The sequence below is a fragment of the Bidens hawaiensis genome, unplaced genomic scaffold, assembly GCF_021521415.1.
Source record: "Bidens hawaiensis isolate Kalapana, Puna unplaced genomic scaffold, B.hawaiensis_p1.1 tig00014593_1, whole genome shotgun sequence".
Classification (NCBI taxonomy): domain Eukaryota; kingdom Viridiplantae; phylum Streptophyta; class Magnoliopsida; order Asterales; family Asteraceae; genus Bidens; species Bidens hawaiensis.
The window spans coordinates 375,581-388,212 of record NW_027492272.1 but is presented as its reverse complement, the minus strand read 5'-3'; the positions used below and the strand labels follow the sequence as shown (position 1 = coordinate 388,212).

The window sequence follows — 12,632 nt, the reverse complement described above, 5'->3', positions numbered from 1 at the left end:
TAAGAAATATCAGTATGGGTTATTGGGATTTATTATTTAAGGATTTGACCCAAATTAATAAATTTAATATATATTAATAATATATTATATAATTTGAATTTGAATTTTAAATCGAATCGAATAAAAAATCATGAATTGGTATTCGATTCGTATTCGAGTATAGTAATCGAATACGAATCGAATCGAATTCGAATATTTTGGAATCGAATTCAAATCTTCATATTCGAATTCGAATAGAGTCGAATTTCGAATATTTCGGGTTCGAATCAAATTTTGAACACACCTAGACTTAACAGCTTTAGTGAGTTTGGGTTTAATTGCAAGTGAAATGAAACCCTAAGGACGAAAATCGTAAATTTGAAACTATTGGATTAAAACCACAAATTTGGACAAATTGTAGGGACGAAAACCGTAGTTTACACTTTTGAATATTTATTTTAAAGAACATTTATGTGATATATTTTTAATTATTAGAAAGGAAATTTGGCCTTTTTATATGATGGAGAATTCCAAAACCAATGTTTAAAACACCACAAAAATATGTGGTGCATGCTCTTGCAGTCCTGCAAAATTGATTGTATATAGTTCACACTTATACGATATCGTATGCTGCTGTGTGCACACAAACCTGATCTTAGTTCAAATTGGAACAAGAAAAGAGTCAGTCCAGCGTGAACCGGCTCATGGTTTGCAGAAACATCAATATCGAGTTGCCAGAGGAACCTTATCGGTCCTGACACCACAACCAACTGTAAGTACCTTCATTTAAACTTATAAATACTGATCATAGCAGATTGCTTCAATGAGATTCATCAAGATGATTCTCTCTTTTTTTATTGTCTTTGAATTGGAATATAATTATTTAATTTGATAACTTAAAATATATAGGAAGGAAACAGCCAAACAGGTATTATAATTTATATATAAGGGAGGTGAATAATCCAGGAAACTTTAAGCTATGCGTTGGACGAAATAATTTCATGTTCCGTAACTGCTGAGCTAATTCATAAACAATACGTCCTTGAAAAGAAAACGGTTATACAAATATAGTATTTCAACTGTTTTTACTAAATTTTACTACTTTCAATGTACTTTTTTGACAAATAATTTCTTAGGAGTTAGACCACGTACTGCTTTTTATTAAATTTTACTACTTTAAATGTACTTTTTTTATAGAGTCAATATAACATTTTTTAGGTACAAACATTTCTGTTGATCACCAAACTGATATTTGTGTCCCATATTGTCATTGAACTAACGTAACATTTTAAAAAAAATTCTACGTTAGGAAAAATCCTAACTTAACATATATCAAGAAGCTATAGTTGATGCCTGTAAAAAGAAAATACAATAATATATTCATTCAAGCTAGACTAGGATTGCTAATCCACTATTCACTCAAGCCAAATTAAGGATTAATTTAGATTATTACTAAAAATTAATCTACCTAATTAAAGTAGAATTAGTACAGGGGAAAAAAAGGAAGAAAAAAAAAAAGAAAAAAAAAACGCCTCATAGAGTTGAAACTAAAAATGGGCCCGATTCCTTTGTCTTCAAATATATACGGACCACACCGTTGGCCTCATCCACATGAGTCTAGACAACACCTTGAATTCAATTATTAAACAAAGACACTTGCATTTGCATACAATTATTTACAACGGCATATTCGACATGGAGCCCGGATGTCACTTGATGCAAAATCAGCACATTATATACAGTTTTATAAAAATGTTAGTTAGTTAGTTATCCTTGAATAGTAGAAAAATAATTGTCGGTTTTACGAAAAACAATTTTCTTTTTTGGTTAATTTTATAGTAAAAACAAAATCCCTTCCCTTCCTTGGTTCAAACTCCTGACTCCAAGTAGTCATTTGAAATACACAAATTTCTAACATGACAAAAGCCTGGGTGTTTGGGATGACAATGGGTCGGGTTTAGGTATTCCCAAACTCACACCCAGTTATTAAAATCCTTCGGGTTTTAATCAGGTAATTACCCGTTGGGTTTCGTGTTTTCCCATCGGGTTTCATATCGGGTTTTGAGAAAATACTCGTCAGGTATACTCAGCTCAAAACAGCGGGTTTTGAAAAAATTTCTCAAATAATTGACATAAACAAGTTCGACAAATAATATATTTGAAATATAGTATATGTATATAGGGTAGGGTTAACGTAAAAAATAATAGTTTTGTGAGATGCATAAAAATAAATGTAGACCCTTGGATCTAGTGTCTAGTGGTTGAGATTGATAGTTTCTAAAAGTTATATAGTTTCCTATTTACATTGTATAGTGTCCTATTTAGGTGGTGTATTTATTTTAAAGTATTCTCACACTTCTCACAAAACAATTATTTTTTATTTGAACCCTTATATATATAGGGTCGAGATACTATACAATAATGCCTTAACATACGATAGGTACGCGAGACGCTCAAAGGCAAAAAACAAAAACAAAATCTAAAAACGCTCAACCAAAAACTAAAACGCTCAGCCAAAACCTAAAACTCTCAAAAACGGATTTCGTGAAAAAAAGTAAAAATTGATCGATTAACGATCCAAAACTGTTTTTTTCGGTGAACCAATGATTAATTGGATATGCATTGATGATTCTGAGATGTTGGGATGCAATTTCATGGATCGATTTCGTGGAAAAAAGGGATTCGCGTACCTATTGTACGATAAGCTATTTTTGTATTGGATCTTTTCCCTATATATATATATATAATAAGCTATATTGGGTACATCGAGTATATAATCGGGTAAATGAGTTTATGTTATCAGGTTTATAAGAAATCCCAAACCTGTCCCAAACCCGAATAGGTCGGGTATTACCCCGTCCCATTTATGCCAGGTTTCATTGACGTCCCTACATGGTGAGAACATCCGCAAGGTGTTCATTAGTGATGCAATACATACTCCCAACTTAAGTTTTCATGGCTTACCATTTCCTAGATGAAATGATATCTGAGTTCTATGTGTTTTGATCGACCATGCATCACGGATTCTTTCTTAAATTAATCACCTTGGATGTCATAATAGATGGTTGTTGCTTTTAGATGCTATAATCGAAGGTCAATTAGGATTCTGCGAAGCCATAATGCTTGGCACATTGCATCAATGGAAGCAATATATTTAGCTTTAGTGCTTGGCAAATCAATTGTAGGATGCTTTTCAAGCTCCACGTAAATGCTTCACTTCCTGTTAGGAACAAAGTGGCGATGTGGAAGCAACAACACACATGCACAAATGATTTATACGCAGAGATGGAATATAAGCAAACACAACACAATAATTTTACGTAGTTCGGTTCCGGTGGCGAACCTACATCCACGGACTGCAACTTGGTTATTTCGGTGATAGATGCTCAAAGATTACAATTACAATAGACATGTATATATAGAGACCTAATTAGGGGTTCTAATTTAGTCCTAAGATAACACTAATGTGCCTATTTAGAACATACCAAAAGGCTTTCACAAATCCTAACAATTTCCCACTTGAAGGCCTTACGAATACACCAGCTCGCCATCCAAGCACATAACAACCCATCACCAATAACTATAGTAATTATCTTCAATAAACAAGTCTTCTAAGCCTCCATTACACATAAACAAGCTAAGACTTCAATAACAGAAATCCATCGAGCCTCTAATTCGAAGAACAAGATAAAACTTCAACAACATAAATTATCCAAGCCTCCAGTTCTCCATTAACAAGCTAAGATTTCAGATAATCCACCTAGTTGTAGCAGCCCTCTTCATCAAACATGAATAGCCCTTTGAAGCTCCGGAGGGATTCAATCCGATCATCACAGACCCATCCATGGTAAAACCCACCAATGAATCATCCTAGTCTCAGCTGTCACCTATTTACTCGCACAACTGGCTCTGGAGACTCCAGAGGAAAGAACACTCTCCACAATAACAAGCATCCAGGAGAGAATTTTTTTTATCATTTAGAATTCCAGTCTCAAAACCCAACATCAATATGAAATTGTGTCGGAACACCTCTCGTGTTCCCACTGTTACAAATTCCCCGTACATGGTTTGAACCTCCGCATGCACTCAATCTGACATCCATGTGGCTCCAGAATCCATGCTTTCAAAATGAACCCCCTTAGCTCTACCCGATTCAACGAGCCAAGATTTTACTACTCGAAAGTTGGTTTACTCCTTCCATTGATATGAAAGCACGTACATTCCCAAAGTATTCAATAATAAATTCATATATGCTTCATTGAAGTAGGTAACAAGAAAATGAAGCAAGATAGAATCTTGAACCCAAGAGTTTTCACATACTTTACTGAGCCCGAATGCATCACCAAAACACATTCACAGAAGTAGAATTTACTAACTTTGGAGATCGACTCTAAAGATGTCCCACCTCCATACAGCGCCACCAAGTCAATTACGCCTAGCTATCATTGTCCATGTTATCCAAACCCGTTCTAAACAAACACCCATGAGATGAATCCCCAATCATATTTCCCCGACAAATCACATTACGCAACACAAGATCCCAAATTCTGTCAAATATCATACCACTGATCACCACCAAACAAGAAATTAACTTCACAATTCCAAATGAACAAGAAGTAACAATCACAGTTCCAGACAAGCTAAAAAAATGCAAATGGTAATAACAACAATTGAGCTTTCAAAAAACGCAAACGGTATGACCGTAAGCCCGATCAATTAACACAAACTCTAACCAAAATATCCTTCGAACAAGCAATAATTCACCTGACTTGCCAATAAACTCCTTTTCACTTAAGTCGTCACTAGAGACATTTTCTCCATGTTTCCTCCCACAGTACCACATTCAATTTCCTTTCAACGAACCAACCAACCAATTCCAAAATTAAACCGTAAAGACTTCTGATCACAACGATCCCGTCTCAGTTATAATAATGGCAAACACAAAATATATCGAAACAATGAAAACAAACAAAACAATGGACTGATATGCCTCTGTAATAACTAACAATCAAAACCAAACTGCAAACAGTTACATGATGATCTCATGCAGAGAAATCTGAACCAAGAAGCTGAATCCGCATAAACCCGGTTTCCCAATTTCAAAGTTGATATTTACAGTCAAACACGGACTTAAACAAAACATAAAAATCTAACATTTTCCTGATGAATTCAAGAGGTTAATCAAACCCTAATAGATGAGTTCAAAGAGTTTACCCGATACTAAATGCACAAGATACTAGCCATTCAATTTCGACCATGAAATGTCCTTGGTAAAACAATCACATGATCTCCACGCAAGACCCGACTATCAGCTCGATCCTAATGACTCCAAGAACTTCACTTGCCGGCAGCTGGCAATTGAAACCCTTATCTTGATCGAACTAAAATAGTATAAAATTGGCGACTTAAGAAAGTGACCCAATAATTTGGTTAACAAAATACAACCCATCAATGTTTCCCGTCATCAAAAGCCGTCTGTCTAGTTCTAACAGCCTTCGCTACCAACAACTTCAAGACTTAAAACAACTCGATTTTCAATCGAAACGAAATTCAGAACTTGGTGGCAAACATCGACAGCTTCACGGTTTGTAAACCGAGCCTTAGTACGGACCTTACGCAATCGTGACTGCAGCGGCAGCAACTTCGAGCATAAAATAATGATATAAGGGCTTCACGACTTCCAAAATCAAACACAAACCATCCGATCCTACCGAACTCTAATCACTCAAAAAAATCTTCGAATATGATCTTCATATAGGAGAAACACCAAAATGAGAATCGTCTCTTCATCGAAAAACCATGTGTTCAACGAACCAAAGCTCTGATATCACTTGTTAGGAAAAAAGTGGCGAGGCGGAAGAGACAACATACATGCACAAACGATAAACATGCAGAGATAGAAAATAAATGAACACGAGACACAAATTTATGTGGTTCGGTCCTAGCGGGTTACTTACATGTAAGGCCCCGATCCTAGTGCCCTTACTTTGGGCGTTGGATTTACTCATAAACACAGTTCTAGATATCAGAGTTAATTAAAAATTTTCGCGAAAATATTAAAGTCAACCATATATTACATAACACTCTAAAACCTGTCTTAACATCATTCAAATTTGTCATTCAAAAATAATTAAATATAACATCATAACATTCTTCTTAAGATGTCAGTATCTTCAGTCCAATGCCATGTGTCTTCGTTCAAGCTAGTGGCCTTAGCCTATTTACCTGCGTGCATACTAAAAGTCACATGCGCTAAATGAGTTCTAGTTAATCAGGTAACATACTTTACATTCATATATACATGCCCGAAGGTACGTATTACGTACTTAACATATTTATCATTCTTCCATATATACATACTTTCATTATTTCATACTTTCTTTCTTTAACATACACAATACATTCATAACTATTCTTACATTATAAAGAGCATTTCGCCCTACGCACCTCGGATATTAGTAGGGTCCGGTGCCCTCCATTCTCGGATATTATTAGGGTTTGGTGCCCTCCATCCACGGATATTATAAGGGTCTGGTGCCCTTCTTTACATGCAACCATACCATCATACATTCATGTCATTACTTCATATTTATTTAAATTTAATACATACTCTTAACAATTCCTAAATCATTCATAGATCATTCATAACACATTCGTATAACATTAATACATCAATCATAAAACATTCACATATACACTTACACTTAAGGTAAGTGTATTAACTAACCACATCAGGTATATATGCACATAGCCCCAAAAACATAATAAGAAAATGAGGCTAGAAACTCACATGTGCCTTATTCCTTTATGAGTTTACAGTAATACCCTTCCTTAGCTGTGTACGGCTAAATGTGTAACAATTATAGTATCAGTTAACTACTTCTAGCTATACCATACTTCTAAGTTATTGTAACCCCTAGCTATGGGGGTCCGGGGGCAGCGCTCCTGGCAGCGGGGTCTAGGGGCAACAGCCCCTAGCAGGGTCCAAGGGGCAGAGCCCCTGGCTGGGGTCGAGCTGAAGTTCGGTCTTTCTTTCTAGGTCATTTTCCATTTTAAACGTTACATTTCATTATTAATTATTTTCATATTCGAAGCTTACATATCATATAAGTCTATATCTATCGTTTACGTACGTATACGTCGTATATCTTTTGTTTATTTGGAAAATCACTTCGGCCCGTACACGTCATTGGGCGTATAAGTCAACCCAGTGCATAAGTCATCCCCCGTATAAGTCAGTCCACATATAAGTCAATCCACGTATAAGTCGGTCCGCGTATAAGTTTCTCCGTATAAGTTATACACATAAGTGACTTATGTGTTCTTTATATACATATACGCTGAACATATGCATATAAGCTGAACATATACATATACGCTGAACATATACATATACAATGAACCATATATATATATACGTTGAACATATACATATATGCTGAACATATACATATACGCTGAACATATACGCCCGTATAACATATACGACGTATATGTTCATATCTGGTTTTCCTTAATGCGTTTTTCGGGTTTTTCCTCGATTCCGGCGTTGTCAGCCACCGTTAACCACCATGGTTGGCCAGAGTTTGATTTTTTATAACCTAGGTAGCTTCGGGATATCCACATCCAAGCTAATGTGGCTCTTAAGCTCATTTTGGTTGATTAAACACACGATTGAAGCTAGATCTAGATTCAAACGGCTCATTCGGCATCTCAGGGCTACAGTGTCGGGTTCTAAAATGTTGGGTCAGCTGTGATAAATAATTTTTTTACCTTTGGCTGGTCTTGGATCGTTGAATAGAGAGTGTTTGGCTTAAGTTTGTGTTTTCAATGGTGTAGGCTAAAGTGTAGAATGGTGGAGATGGAAAGGATTTAGGGTTTAAGGGATATTTATACTCCCTAAGCCCATGGACCTTAGACCCATCTTCATTCTAAGTCCATAATTTAATTCAATCTATTTTAGCCCACTATTCTTTTTTATCTTTATTATTATTTTATTATTATTTTTCTACTAACTCAAATTAATTCTTCAAACGTAATTAATATTTTAATATCATTCATGGAAATTTTGGGATGTTACACTACATCCGGGGGCTGAAACTAGATTATTCCTATTGATAGATGATAAAATATTATAACTACAATAGATACATATATGGAGACCTAATTAGGGGTTCTAACTTAGTTCCCAAGATATCACTAATGGGCCTAATTAGAATTGGCCAAAAAGGTCTCCACAAACCCTAACACTGCCTAAGCTAAATACATTAGCGAAAACACTTTTTCTATCATCCATGTTGTTACCCCGTCGCTATAGTGAATTTAATAAGGCTAGAAGTTCTTGCTATATACCTTAGAATCTATTTTTCGGCACCAAAGTGTGCTTTAGATGGGGCTTGTATAAAGATAGACACAGGCTTACAACATATGCCACATCTGGCCTGGTGTGAGTCAAGTATATAAGCCCACCTACCAAAATTCTGTAAATAACTTAATTAGATTTGTTGGTAGATCATCAAGTCAAAGATTGTCACATACGTTCATAAGATGTCATCTGACTTGTTTTCCTTTATTCCAAAGTTGCTTAATAGATTCTTGCTAGACTTTTATTATTAAATAAGATAACTTATGATATTGATAATCAAGAGAGTATATTTAAAGGAAATAACATTGTCTTAAATATAGCAAAGAAACAACGGTTCAATGCATGGCAATCGGACTAGACTAACATACTTAGCTAAAACGCCTTCGATCTCCAACTGAAATTCAAATCTGATCAAAGAAAATTGGTAAATTAGGTTGAATGCACATGCACAAAGCATGCATGGCATATATTGAACGTTTGATGTGGAACGAGTCTTGAATCAACTTTCATCATAAGTGTTCTTGCAAAAAGCCATAATGAATATTGTATTTGACTTGATCAAATGGTTTAGATATGAAAAACTAAATTATATTTGATATTAACTTGGTATTTTAAACTGTACAGGTTTCAAGAATAGAGCTAAAAGTATTCGACGCTGATGAAGAATGAATGATAAGATAGAAAAAGCACTTAAGCTATTAGCTCTTCGGGACCGGTGCCATCTCATTCAGTTTTGGTCACCTTCTAGCTTTGGGAAGTATAGCTTACTAAAAAATGTTTATCAACATTTTGGTACTGGTATACACAATGAAGGACTATGTAATTATAGGAGTGAATCTGAGCGTAACAGGCTTCTTGTTGATGAGGAATGCAAAGAAGAAGACCTTATTTCTATTGTACGTGTATTTAGGCGACAACTACCAGAGTGGACTTCTGATATCTCAAATTAAAATTCAGAAAGACATCCACTAAAAGATTGTGCCATTCGTTGGAATCTTCATGGATATCTGGTTCTACCGGTGTTTGATTCTAATACGATGTCATGTGTTGGTGTATTTGAATTGATCACTCCTTCAAAATTCTTGATTGTGCTTATGAGGTTCATGAAGTTCACCGAACACTTAAGGTTTCCATATAAGTCTCTCATTATGGTATTTTGTGTTATGCGTGGCTACTCTTTGTGTGATTGTTCATGAGCCTTCATCCAGATTTACTCGTATTTTTCTTTTGTTCCTTGTTATTATCTCTTTAATTTTTATTATGAATTCTAGTATATGGTTTTATGAAAACTGTGCTACAAGTTTTATGCAAGTTGGTATGTCCAACTAGAATTGGATTATCCATATATAAACCACCTCATTTTCCTAACATGTGATCATGTTTATGCTTATTAACTTATAGATTTTTCTTATCTTGCAGGAAGCAAACTTAACATCGCCACAAGCATTTGATAATCCTACATCTTATGTGAGTTAGGAATGGGTATTGTACTTAATTGAATATATATATTTTTCTCTTATTTCTAATTGTGGGAATTGACTTTATAAATAGCTTGACTACATAAGGAAACAAAATGAACTAGATGAAATCTTCAAGATTTTGAAAGATATTTGCAACACTCATAAGTTACCACTTGCACAAACATGGACAGCATCCATGAAGAGTAGCTTTGTGGCAACTGAAAAAAACATAGAAATGACATGCAGTAGCTTTAATGCTAGTTGCATAGGGAAAGTATGCATGTCAACAACTGGTCTACCATTTTATGTTCAGGACTTAAGTTTTTGGCATTTTCGGGAAGTATGTAGAGAGCATCATCTACTAAAGTACGAGGGTGTTATGGGCAGGGCATTGTCATCTCATGGCTCTTGTTTTTGTGCTGATGTTACGAAACTAGGAGAAGAGGAGTACTCCCTAGTTCACAATGCGCGTATTTATGGGTTAGTTAGTTGTTTTGCAATCTACTTGCATAGTAGTGAACATGGTGATGATTATTTAGTAGAATTTTTTCTACCCGTAGATATACAAGAATATACAGACCTACAAAACTTGGTGCAAACAATAAAGATGCAATGTAAGTTTTCTTCTTTAGAAGTTGGAGACCTGTTGAACACTATTATGATTGGAATGGCTATGGAGTCTAGTGAAATTCCATTAGCTATACAGGCTGATACCATCGGGGGGTTATCTTCTGAAGAAATAATGCCGCTAGATTCAAAAAACCCAAAATTAAAGGAAACTAATGCTAAATATCAATGTGATTTAGGTCAAGTTTTCCATAAGAAATGGAGTACTATAGTCAGTAATATGGAGGAAGTCTATCCTGAAGAATCTATTACATGCCAGAGTATTGAGGTGTATTCTAGAGGAAAAGAGTGCAAGTCTACGAAAAAACAAACATCTATGAAACAAAAGAGAAGAGATAAAATTAATTCTCTTACTTATATAGGTGAAGGATCTATGAGCCATGGATCATTATCAAGAGAGATACTGCAACAAAATTTAGGAGAGACATCAACCACACATAAACCTAATTCTCAAGGTCGACATGATTTTAGCGACAGTTACCCAAAGAATCGGGGTAATGCTATTATGAATAATGAGGAATCTCCTTTGAATGACGCTATAAACTACAAAGTTATCGGAGAAAACAAAGCATGTAATAAACAAAGGAGAAAGCGTAAAATGGATTCTATTGCACGAAAGAAAATCCAACAGTATACTGGAACTCGAATAGGGGAAGATTCCAAGAGACTTGGTGGTAAGCTATTTATATTTATCTATGAACTAAGTTTTTCCGTGATATCCATATTGATTTAATTTTCATTATTTATAGTTAGCCGGTCTACGCTGAATCATGTTTGTCGTGAGCTAAATATAGCAAGTTGGCCGACACCTCATCGCAACAAGAAATATGCTCATTTTGGTATATCTGCTGTTGTGCTTTTACTAGTAAGAGTTAAGAGGTGGATGTGTTCAAGTAATCGACATGGTTTTTCAGCCCGATGGTGGATTTGTGGGAAACATAATGCTATTTGTAAATCAAACCCAACTGCTAATATTTCACCCAAAGGTGAGATAATTTGTGGTCCACTCTATTTCTCGTAGCTAACTAACGAATCAAATGAATCAATAGAGGCGATGAATCCCTTTGCCAAGACTTCACAAGTAAAATTTGGTGTATACCATACATCCCCAAAGAAGAAGGTGATTGGTTTAAAAGATACATGGATGGTGACGGTGAAAGCAACTTATAAATATGATATGATTAAGTTTCCATTTTCTCTTTCATTAGGAGTGTCTGAACTAAAAAACCAAGTGGCTCAAAGGATTAAGTTACAGAGCACGAAAATTTGTCTTAAATACAGGGATGAAGATGATGATCTAATACTCATTTCTTGTGACGCTGACTTACGCAACCTTTTGTTGTTTTCGGCTTCTTCAATTAGTAAAAACATCATAAAATTGATCATACAAATGGTCGATGGTTAATTTGTTAACTTTGTGGGATATAAACTAGATATAGGGTGTTATATCATCCCACTATCGGGTGTTACTTTAATGCTCTTTTTAGTATAAACAGGAGCTAGTATTTCATTAGTAGATAGTATCCAAGTAATCTTTCAATATTTGGTGTTGTAATTCCAAGTTATTTCTAAGTTAATTTTGTAATAATTTCCACTTTCATCATTCTACCTTCATCCATCTATCTTTATTCTTCTACTTTCACACACAAAAGGTACGATCCAATAACCAACAAGGAGTACGTACGATCCAAAAGCCAACAAAAGGGTAGTGTATAATCCAAAATCCAATAAGTGGTATATGAATCACTATGTTGTCACATCATGTATGCCCAATTATCTACTAAGGCCATCAATGCCAGATTCAGTTTCCAGAAGCGGTACACATGTAGATGGAGAAAGATCTGAAGTCAGAGAAAAAAATAATGTCATCTATGTGATACATAATGCTTACAAAGTTCAGTTATATTGTTGTGCTTTGAAGATGTGGTTGAACATGCAAGAACAAGGAGTGTGAACAACAATGTAAAATAAGGATGTCCAAGAACATTGAGATTGTATAGCACCTTTCGTTATGTATCAAGCAGTTCTGGAGGAAATGATGCTTACAGTAGCAAAGAAGGACTACGAAAGCATGGGATACGTATAGAGTGATGCACTTGGGTTCTGAATGGGTGGAAGAAATAAAATTCCAAACCTTATGAAGCAAATTCAAGTGATTCATATGAGGGTGGTCAAATCGATGATGAGTTCACCATGAGACT

The 12,632-nt window shown here is 35.1% G+C and overlaps 1 pseudogene across 1 annotated transcript; it reads left to right on the top strand.

The window, feature by feature from the left end:
* Window positions 1-510: 510 nt before the first annotated feature.
* Window positions 511-11,480, top strand: LOC143547069 (protein NLP7-like; annotated as a pseudogene). Its single transcript, XR_013137707.1, has 5 exons — window positions 511-751; window positions 8,969-9,470; window positions 9,764-9,811; window positions 9,896-11,105; window positions 11,181-11,480. The product of XR_013137707.1 is annotated as a protein NLP7-like (transcript).
* The last annotated feature ends 1,152 nt before the right edge of the window (window positions 11,481-12,632 follow it).